Raw genomic sequence first — 12140 nt, 5'->3', positions numbered from 1 at the left:
GCCCAACAGGGACATTTGAAAGCTCTGAATGACACCTCCTGAGTCTGTGAAGATTTATTACATTGACAAGGACAGAATGACAGCTCCAGTCCAAGCCCTGCCACTTGGAGGATGTGTGTCCTTGGGAAAGTCACTGTGAATGGGAATAATAATGCCTACTCTGGAGACATCATCCACTAAGGGCAAGAGATCCGGCCAAGGTGGTTGCTTTGTAAATAAATACGATCAGGCAGTCTTAAGAGTAATTCTTATGACCATTTGTTCCTTGTAATAACACGTCAAGGTACTTCTAACAACCACATCTGACAGATCAACTAATTGGAGTCTGAAGACATTTCACCTGCTCAGGGTCATGCAAGTCAGTCAAGGAGCCTTGACTCAAACCCAAGTCTAACAGAGTCCAAAACCCATCACAGCATCCACTGCATATAAGTAGAATTCCATGTGTACATATAGTTTCTTTTAAGCTCTAAAAAGTAAAGGGCCATAAAGAAAATTCCAAAGAGGTCGCAGAACCCGAGAATTTCTCTCACATGCCAGTAAGCAAAGAGCATGAGCTATTCTTGAAGAGCAGTCATTCGGGTGACAGTGCTGGACTCCTGAACGTAGTAGAGATTCTTCTAGCACTGCTGAATTAGTAGTAGTTTGCTTTTTGTGATGACCAATAGTTTGGAGGTCATAACGGCAATCATTGATCCCTTAAATAATACCAAATAACCTATTGAATGTCAAACACTGCACATATTCATTCCTTCCTTGCAATTCCTTGGGTATTACTCATCCCATTCTGCGGATGAGACAGAGGTGTATTTGAGCTTGCCTAGCTGAGAAAGAGCACAGCCAGAACTTCGAGTCGGCCAGGTTCTCATGGCCTGTGCTCTAAGTAAACTTCTTGGATGTTTGTGATTCGGGGCTTAATTTCTGTCCTCAGTGAGCTGTTGCTTTGAATGCAAAATGTGATGTGGTTATACTTCCCTCTGTTTCTCAATATTGTGCTTCCTGCTTAAAAACGGTGGTACTTTGCTTGTTACTTATGCTGACTTCTTGCACCCCCTGCTGGCCATTTAAGGTATGTCCTACACCTTATAATCCCTGGATTCCCAGCAAGTGAATTCTCTTACAGCAAAGACTCAGTTTAGTGAGTGGAAGAGCCCAGAAATACCAGGCAGGAGACCTCTTTTTCCACTTGTGTACTCGGTGTGCTTGGGAGTTTTAGGTAAGCGGCTCCTTCTTGTAAAATCTCCATTTCTTCAGGCACAAGTGAGAATTGTCTGATATGTTTGGTGTCCTATGTACTTGTGAAATCTACAGAGAATTGCTTGTGAATAATGCGTCTTTACATCTATATAAACGGCATCGCATTCCCGTCGATCCGTGTCTGTCCCTCCGTCTGTCCACTAGGCTCACTGCTCCTCTGTGCTGCTCCTTCTGCCGCTGGTTGCAGCCACTGCATGAATCCCTCCACTGCCAGTGACAGGCACTTGTCCTGCTGCGCCTGCTGGCTGTCACCTGTCACTAACACCTCAGGACACATTTCCCTGGGAATGTCATCCGGGGGTCACTGGTCCTGCTAATGTGACTGACACTTGAATGCGAGTGTGATGCCACCACGTTCAAAGGCACTAACAGGGCAGAACTGGCGTCGATGAAAACGTGGAGCAGCGGGTACGCTCACGGTCACGAGCAGGCAGTGAGCTCACACCTGCACCTGCGATTCGGCCGCGGCTTCCTCCAGCTTCTCTCGTGTTCGCTCAGCTCCGGACGAGACTCGCCGCCGACGCTCTCTGTGCTCGCGGGCGCCGGTCCTGAGCTTCCACATCCTGCTGCCTCCTCTCTTCTTTCCCCTCGGAATTCCCTTTGTGGGGTGGAAACTGTTATATTGAATCAATATTTCTTCACCATCTTACTATCACTTTATGCATTTATAAGATGCTCTCAATCTACTATCTTTTGCACTGGCTTGTCTCTAACAAAATGCACACTATAGGCCACTGGTCTGAGCTGACCAAGTTTTTCATTTGCTTTGTGCTTTGGTTTTGATGATGGTGTTGATTTCTGCAGGAAGGAAGGTGTTCCCCAGGAAAAGGTGCCATCAGTGCTGAGTCAAACAATCCCCTGAGTAACAGGCAAGTTGTCAAACTAGTTGGAATCTGTCTTATAGCACTGCTTCATAGTTTGTTAGCAAAAAAGTTTTTGGTTGTAAGATTTTCCACTTACCTGGGCTGGAATACAGATGGCCTATAACATGCATGACATACCTGAACTGGCCAGGAGGGGGCGCGAGAAGTCAGGGTAAGTAACAAGCAAACGACTAGTTTTTAAGTGGGAAGCACATAATTGACAATAAATGCAAACTCTAAGATCACATTTTGCATTCAAAGCGACAGCAAAAGGAGGACAGAAAGTAATCCCTGCATCACAAACATCCAAGCCTGTTATGTGGGTCACAGTCTTCAAGAGCCTGGTGGACTTGAAGTTCTTGCTGTGCTCTTTCTTAGCCAGGCAATCTCCAGTACGTTACCTAACGTCCCTAATAAGCCTCTGTTCATCTGCAGAATGGGATGAAGAACACCTACTTTATGCTTACAAGGAAGGAATCAATATGTACAATGTTTGACATTCAATAAAGATTATTTGTTATTATCTAATGGATCAATGATTTTGTTACGGCCTTTAAAAAATTAGTATTTCACAAAAGGCAAGCAACTAGTAATATGCAAGAGGTAAAAGAATTTCTACTGTGTTCTGAGGTCCAGCATTATTACCTGAAGGACTGCTCTTCAAGAATAGTTTATGCTTTTTGCTTACTGGCACCTGAGAGACATTCTTGAGTTCTGCAACGTCTCTGAAATAGTCTTCATGGTGTATGCATATATGTGTATATGCATATATATATAATTATAACATCTTCATGATCTATCTATATATATATATAATTATAACACATAAAACTTTTTATTTACTAGGAATCGATAGCGTCATGGATTTTGGCATTTATTAGACTTGGATTTGAATCAAGACTCCATTACTTACATGATCTAGAACAGGTGAAGCATTTTAAGATTCTAATTAGCTGATCTGTCAATGCGGTTGTTGTAACTACCCTGACATGTTAATAAACATGTTAATAAACAGGAATAAACTGTTATAAGAATTACATTGTATTTAGGCTGATAGGATTTATTTACAAAGCAACCAGTATGGCCCAATCACTGGCCCAGGGTGGATGTTGTCTCCAGAGTATTATTATTTTCATTTACAGTGACTTTCCCAAGGATGCACATCTTCCAAGTGGCGGGGCCTGGACTGGAGCTGCCCTCTCCCTCTAGGCGGTCAGGCTGTAATTATCATATGTGATGACCGTAACTATACCCAGGAGGCCCTGATACACTTGGCATAACTGAAAAGGAACCTGCATTTCAGTTGGAAGTCAATGCTCCCTTTATCTCTCAAAATTTCATTTCAGATGCGTTCCTCAGCTGCCCCTTCACAAGGCCCTGACTTGACCATTCCTGAGGATCTGACCCTGGGACTGCAGGACCTGGTTCCGCCCCCTGGTCTCCACTGCCCCTGGGTCAACGCAGGCTTCTGCCTTTGGACACACACATGCACACTCACACTCACACATTCACACATGCCCCTGATTTTCCAAAAACAGTAATATTCCCTACAATTTTGTACTATGAGGATCCCAGAAATCATCGACGGCACCCAGGCCAGTGTTGAGGTGAAATGCCCTTCCCCAACATTTCCTGAGCCTTGTCTATGCACCTGGGACAGGCTACACGCTTTGCTCACATTTCCTGTTCACTCTGCCTGCAAACGAACGAGGTCCCTTTTGACAGATGAGGAAAAGGAGGAGAAACAGCTCGCCCACGACTGCACAGCTATCGTGTTATGTGAGGGCATTTAATCTCCTGATGCCTCTTCTGGGGACAATGCTCCAGTGCCAGCTTGGATGGGAGGGGGGGGGGGGCGTGCCTTTTAGGCGGGGATTGCTGCTCTGCTAGTCCCCACCCCCCAGGAAGGCCACGCCCTCATTGCTCTGTTAGTGGCCATTTGAGGCTTGAGATTTGTCTCCGGCCAGACCAGGCTGTCATCCCACTTATTTCCCCTTAGGCATGCAGCTTTGGAAGAGTTGTGTAAAATACCAGCCAGGTTAGCAATAGTCATCCCACAGGGTTATTTTCAGGATTTAATCAAACAATGAACAGAAACCAATTAGTGCTCAAGTGTAGTCCAAGATTATTATTGTTGCTGGTGCTTTTACTGCACCAACTTTCTTCAGTGTTTCTCAGCACCTGACCATTGGTGGTCCCTCTCCCCTCCCTCATGTGGTCAGACCTGTCCCTGCCCTCTGGCCCCTTCAGTCCCTCCCCCCTCTCTCTCATCACTACCTGCCAGGGCAACCTGGAGGCTAGGAACCTGACCAGCTTTCTGCAGTCACCTCCTAGCAGGTGCTGCTGCGAGGTCATCCTGGGCTTTTGTCCACCTGGCAGGATGTAGAATCATGCTGGGTCCCCTTGTTCTCCTGTGCACCTTCCTGTTTCCTTGTAAGTCCGGACTCCCTCCCTGGTGCAGGGTGCACAGGGTGACTGAGGCTCTAGGCCTCCCCTGCCTCATGGAGGTCCCCTTTGCAGGTTGCACAGAGGAGGTCAGGCTGGAGCAGCCGGCTGTGGTCGTGGCTCGTGAGGGCAGCTCCCCACCCTTCCATGCCCGGCTGGAACCAAGGTCAGCTACACCCACTGGTACCACTACCAGGAGGGAAAGGTCCCCCAAAGGCTTCACTAACTGGCCATGTTCCATTAGGGTGTGCAGTGGGAATCTGTCGAGAAAGCAGACAATGTCACGGCCACAGAGGCCAAGGATGGCAGCACCTGTACCCTTTGGGTGCTGAAGATGCAGAAGCATGACGAGGGCATGTATTACTGTGCTGTCTGGGAACCGCACGCCCCTCGCGCTGGCCTGGCTCCCACCTTCCCACCCCCGGCTGCACATAAAGGTCTCTGAATCTGGGCCCTCCAGGCCTGATACCTTCCACCACCTCTGGGTTCCTGGGGTGCCCTGAGTCAGCCCTCAGCACCCCTGGCTCTCCCCAGTGCCCCCTCCGTGGGTCCACTGCACATAACCCAGGAGGCTAAGGAGCCCCTGGCTGGCAGGCTGGTGCAGACCCAGGAGCTGTCCTGTCTGGACGCACTTTTCAAGGATCATCCGGGGCGGAGCTTCTGAAGCATCTGGGGCAGGATCTGAGCTGCTCAAGGCAGCAGCCACGAGCACCAGGCACCAGCCCCATGTGGCTACTGAGCACTTGAAATGTAGCCAGTGCACTAGTCCTCGCCATGATGGGCTGCTTGTGTAGTATACAAGTCATATTCTGGAGACTATAGAAAGAAGATTAAATATCTCTTTAATAATCTCTATATTCATTGCATGTGAGAAATGACTTTGGATATTTGGGATTACTAAATAAAAATAGTCCTAAAGTGAATTTTACTCATTCTTTTTCCTTTTTTAAAAATGTAGCAGCTATAAAATTTGTAGTTTTGGCTTCCACTGGGACCCACATTTATTTCTATTAAAAGCACTCTTATACACTGGCAATTTAAAAATCTGACTATCTGCCCTAAAGAATGTGCAAATAAAATATGGTGCAAATAGTATCAAGGGTGAAGGACTCTCTGGAGATGGGCCACAAAATGTTTGAAAGCTGAGACTGGAATTAAACTCCTGACTCCAGTTTCTAAGTTGCCGCCCCGCCCACTGCTGGTTCCTGTGCAGAGACTCCTTGATCAGAAGCCCAGGAAACAGTGTGGCTGACTTCGCAGCACCCTCACCCATGCCTGGCGCTCACTCTCCTGTGGGGGAAATGATCCTCAGGGCAGGTGCACGCATCAGCCCTGGACGAGACCCCGGGCCCTCCGCCTTCCTCTTCTCCTTGAAAGTGACTCCATATGGGATTTGGGGACCAGCTTCCCTAGACCTCTATTCTTTCATCTGTAAAATGGGGTGGTTCAACTTTAAGATTATGTGACTGACTTCCGTATAGAGCAAAATTATACAAATAAAATATTACTATGTTTGTTACCTTCTTATAAAGTTAGTCAACTGATTGAAAAGACCAAAACAGAAAGAAAGCAAAGCAAAGCAAAGAAAACGTGTTACTGATCCTCCAGCCCCAAAAGGAAAACTCCCACTACTATATGTGGGTGGGGGAGGGAGGAAAAAAAAGCTGTTTGGGGAAGTCTGAGTGGAATTAAACCCATTTACAATTGAAATTTCAAAGTCTATATACAGCTTAATGGCATTGCTAACATGATTAATGAAGAGAAAGTCTAAATGATCTCGAGGAAATTGGTTCCTCAGGCTCACTAACTCCTCTGCCTCCCTTCTGTGTTTTTGGTGGGAGATTTATAATTTAGACACACCTCCTTTTCAAAGAGCCCAACTAAGACCCTGACCTTGTACTGAAGGCCTGGGTCAAGGCCAACACCTCCAGCATATGCAGGAAGGGGTGGGAATAGCTGGCGCAGAAGTTTATCTTTGCTCTTTTCAGGGGATGTTCCTTCATTCGTCTTCCCCATTTTCTAATACAACCAAACCCTTTCCTCTTGTGGCACCCTCTCATTGTCCGACTCCGCAGAGGAGTGACTCCGAGATCTGAGTATTACAGTTTAGAGAGAGAGAAATTAGCGAAATATGAAGGCACTCACGAGATGTCATCCCAAATCAATTAAAATCTCAGATTTCCACATGGTTCCTTAGTGCCTTGGTTACACATACCTGGGAAGGACAGTGGCCTTATGTATGGAGCAAACAATCCTTTGGGTGCAAACACATCTTTCGAGTCATTTACCTCCTACTCTTCTCCTTTTGGCTAAGGTGAGCTTCACCAAGGACACTTTGGCCACACACACCAAAGGCAAACCAGCCAGAGGCCACCCAGACCTCCTTTCCTAAGTAAATATTTGCCAATGAAATGGTTGTTTAAATGACCGATTCATGAAAACACTGAAAGTATCTTATTAGAATGTACAGGACCGGGTATGGTGGAGGCTCCATCAAAGTTTGTTGAAGGGAGATTGATATTTTGAGTATTACTGAGGGGCCCACGTTATCTCCAGGGTAGGGGATTTTGCACAGATGGAGCTCAAAATGTCCCGAGAATTTGGGCTCAGCTCATTTGTTTCATTCCTGAGGTGGGTGAGACACAAAGACTTTGAATAGTCCGACCAACGTTATATTATCATATCAAGGTTGATTAAGTCTAAAGACATCTTAAATATCACAATTTTCATAGTTATATTATCCATTACCAACTGCACCCACACCCTAGTACTGTGGGAAAAGTGATTTCTGTTACCTCAGAATCATCTAGAAAAATCAAAATTGTGAAGATTGCCAGGTGCACCTGGATATTCAGGTTGACTGTTTTGTGTTGGGTGCTTTTTATGTTCAGCCACGAGAATGGGCTCGGGGACACAGCCTGGAGCAGAGGAAAGGACCAGCTTTGGAGAGGTCACCTCTCCACATTGAGCTCAGGATAGTTTTTTCTTTTCTTTTCTTCCTTTTTTTTTTTTTTTAATGTTTATTTATTTTTTGAGAGCGAGAGACACAGAGTGTGAGCGAGGGAAGGGCAGAGAAAGAGAGAGGGAGACACAGAATCTGAAGCAGGCTCCAGGCTCTGAGCTGTCAGCACAGAGCCCGATGTGGGGCTGTGAGATCATGCCCCACGAGATCCCACGAGCTGTGAGATCATGCCCTGTTCTCACCCTCATCAACCAGAGAACCTCAGGAGATTCTCCAGGCTAAGAAGTACAAGCCCTTAGATCTGCGGCCCAAGAAGACACGTGCCATGCTCCGCCTGCTGAACAAGTACAAGGAAAACCTGAGGCTCAAGCAGCAGCAGCGAAGGAGCCAGCTGTACCCCCTGTGGGAGTCCCCGGTCAAGGCCTAGCACAGACATCAATTAAACAAAAAGAGAGAGAGACATTCACTTAGGTGTTTTTTGTTTTTGTTTTCTTGCTTGCTTGTTTTCCAAAGTTTATTTATTTACTTTGAAGGAGAAAGAGTGCATGCATAAGCAAGGGAGGGACAGATCGAGAGAAAGAGAGAGAGAGAATCCAAGCAGGCTCCGCCCTCAGCGTAGAGCCAGCAGTGGGGCTCGATCCCATAGCTGTGAGACCATGACCTGAACCGAAACCAAGAGTTCACGGCTTAACAGACTCAACAGCCCAGGGAACCCGCAGGTAGTTTTAATATTAAAATCTCTGCATATTACTGAGCACTTAGACACAGCAGGTGAAATGTGATGGTTAGAAAGACCTGTAACTGGCTCTGTCTTGATCACGTTTCTCCCCTCTTCTCAAACAACCTTTGCTTCTTTCACTAAAAAATCTTATTTTCTTTCCTGATTCCCATGGACTCCAAGTCAGAGACAAGGGTCATGCTTGGAGAGCTCAGAGCAGGTGCTTGGGCTGAGTGTGTCTTTTCCCCTGAGTAGGAGAGTACCAAGTACTACGGAGAGTGGCACAAATACTCAGTCTTCTTAGTAACACTGTGCGGTAACTTCCTTGTTTTCTCTATGTATCTTTTTCCCACATGCAGATGCAGGAATGAGATGGTCTCCAGCAGAATCGCACACAACCATAGTTTCCATTAAGTTGATTGGTACTTTTATTGTGTGAAAACGTAGTCTTCTAGCTTTCATGGAAGGTTGCTGGAAGTCAACCTCATGTATCTTCACCTGGTGACAGAGAAGATAGACTTTCAATTAGGACTCTGTGTGTCCCCTTCTTTGGGGGAACCCATTTCTCTCCTGGTCAAAGGACAAGTGTGGATGCTGAGGGCCATAAAGGTGGATTCTCCAAAATCTTCTGTTTCATCCCCAGGATTGATGCTCCCCATCCTGCTCTGGGACCCCTGAGACTAACCCCTGTGGATTCCACTAATGGACATCTTTGCTCCGATTTCTATCCGATGTTGGCTAATAGAAACTGAAGTCCAAAGAACCATCACCATGTTACCAGACAAAAGCATTTCTTTCTGGGCACAAGATTTCCAATCCTGTGGATCCAGGCCCTGAAAGAAAAGAAAAAAATTCCTCCAGTGGGTTAATCGGAATAAAAGGGAATGGCCACTCCCACCTACACCTCTTGGGTCCTGAGCATAACTTCTGTCCTGGGGTAGAGGGCCCTGTATGTTGGCTCCAGGGGAGGATGCAGCCAACCCAAGGCCACCTGTCAGGGAGGGAGCACTGAGCTCACTCTGCTCCCACTTTCCAGCCACCTCCTGATGCTTCCATTGACTGCTTCCAAGCAGCAACCAGAGAATAACGAAAACCATCCGTGTAGTCCATTAGGGTCTGCCTCGTAATGCCCAGGACAAGGTAAAGAGAGGTAGACCATTCATCTGGAGGAGCAAAAGGAAGAAATAAAGCAGATGGTCAAATAAGTGGGTTATGTTTCCCACTAAATAACTAAAACGGGAGCAGGGGGACCATTTTATCTAGTTTGTTTCATTTCAGTTCCCACAAAGCCACCAAGGACCTGTATCTAACAGAACAGGATGTGCCCTGTTCCTGCAGTAACAAAACAGGAAACTGGACAAGTTTGCGAGATTATCATTAAATTCTGTGCTCTTCTGGTTGATGAACTAAGAAAGTAGCATGCAGATTATTTGTAATGCTTTTGTTCTTCGGTTACATAATGGATTCTATGGTATTTGTTGACATATTGAGTAAGTCATCATCATGTAAGTAGAATAAAATGAGTAACCTAAAAGAAGTCCATGTGTAGACAAATGATTATAGGGCTTTATTCACCAATGTTATGAGGAATCCAATTCTGTGTTCCTGATGTTCTTTAATATAATACGCAAGTAGGGTAGTGAAACAACACCAGCTCTTATTAAATATCTGGGGCTAGAGAAACGCCTGCTACTTTCATAATGTCGACTAAAATATAGCCTCTCTTGCTTCATAATTGATCCGTTCTCCTGTCCTTCCTTTATCTACTTGCCTACCATCTATGAGTCAACAGTTAACTTTTCAATCACAAGCTGGTCATTCCTATGTACTGTGGTTCGGTTGCCTTTATTTTTTTAACTTCTAAGTGGAAGTTACAGAGTAATTAGCAAAAATCTGCAGTTACATTTTGGACGTGGTGGAATTAGCATTTGTATGGCTATCTTATGCTTTATTTGTATCGCACATCTGTGAGTCACCAGATTTCTTTGACTCTGCTTTTTTTCTTTGCTCAGCCAAACCAAAACGAAGAATTAACTAGTTTATGTGTACAGAGTTGAATGTGTACTCATTCTCTCAAGGCGCTCGGTTCCATATAAAAATTAATAAATATAATGTAATATTCTGATAAGAATATACTAATAGCTAGTGTTAACTGAATATTCCTTATGTACTAGGCACTGTGTTAAATACTTCACATACTTTTTGTTATGTAATTCTAATAACAATATTGTGAGATAACTATTAATTATTATCATCGTCTCAATTTCATAGATATTTTAGAAATTTGATGCCTCGATAAATTAAGTGCCTTGATAATAAGGAGCAAGTGGGACTCTGAGGCCAGATCTGTCTGATTACAAAATCTGAGCTCTTGATCCAGACTGGTGAGCAAAGCAAAACGAAACAAAGAAAACATTTGAAGCAGGCATGTTGGACAGAAATAGAGAATTTATTTAACCATCCTTTTTATGATTATGTTCTTTTTTTCTGTAAATATAAGGTATATTCCAGCCCTGGGAGCCACACAGAGCTATTTAAATTGATCTCTGTGGTGTATATTTAGAGACAATCAGCAGAGAATTTTTTGCAGAGAATTTTATCATGCAGTCAATTTTTTTCTGACGTCTGGGTCCCCAGAATTTTTCTACGAGGAAAGATAGGCATAACAAGAACTCTTTATTGAGCAAAGAAGCATCAAGATGGAACACAAGGATGTGCTCCTTGATTTCTGCCCTTGGTGCTCCACTCCCCCACTCTCAGCCCACTGGAAAGTACGGACATATTCCTCATGGGTGCATGGACAAGAGAGTAAAGGACCTCCAGGTCAATCACGGTGACTGAAGTTGCTTTGACCACTTTGTTTGCTGTATTTGAAATGCTCTTGGACACACTCCCAGCCCCACTGGTAACAGCCTGATTGTTGCTCAGAAACGGGATAACACTGGTGATGAGAACATGAGCATTAGACCCTATGGTGAATAGTAGGTCATTGTGGCCAAATTTGGAGAGAAGAGGTTCGTGAAGGAGGGAGGCACCATGGTAAAAATTCAAGAATGTTTGGAGACCTCTATACAGAGCGTTAATAACTTTAATCTGTAGAGTTCAGACATTCATGATGGAGTGTGCCCCTCTCTACCTTTGATGACCCTGTTCTCTAGTATATATAGGTGCCCACACAGAACATACAGCTACCACCCAGCTCAACATTCTGAGATCCAGTCCCCCAAGGCATTTAAAGAGGTATAAGTGTTCCTACCTCAAAGGGTTGCTGGGAGGTATACTGAGTTTATATATGCAAAGAATTTAGACCCATGCCTGTCACATAGTAAGAGTTCAACAAAACTATATCACTTGTCATTATTATTTGTGGCCCTGATTAAAGAGGGTGCAGATAAGACACAACAGGAGTCCACTATGGTGAGTGTTCCTCCCAGGAGCCTCTTGGAGCTCAGATGTTTGAAAACAAAACAGCAGCCTTGACTCAAATGGCCAAGATATGCTCACTTCCTCTATGGCTGCCAGGGAGGGCCTGGCATGAAATGAGGGACAAGTAGATGTCAGGTCCTGAACTCTTTATTGCATTTACGTAGTTAAGGACACTGTTAGACAGCCAATAAGTCATGCTGATAACATGCAGAATGGGATTTAGAAGCAGTGGGGATGTCTTTGGGCTCTCTTCTACACTGCGCACTTGGCATTAGAGAAATAAGTGTGACTTTCGGTTCCACCATGTATGATCCAAGAAGCCTTACATTACATCCTCATCGCTCTGGGAATCACTTCTTGCCTCAAGATAACATCATTTAGAGAAAACGAGCTGAAGGATGTAAGCATCTTGGAAATTGTAAATACTGTACTAAAGACTTAGCCTTTTATTTTAACAACTGTCATTTGT

Source organism: Panthera tigris, chromosome A2 (genome assembly GCF_018350195.1).
Source record: "Panthera tigris isolate Pti1 chromosome A2, P.tigris_Pti1_mat1.1, whole genome shotgun sequence".
In the NCBI taxonomy this organism is placed as follows: Eukaryota; Metazoa; Chordata; class Mammalia; order Carnivora; family Felidae; genus Panthera; species Panthera tigris.
This window is presented reverse-complemented; position numbering follows the sequence as displayed.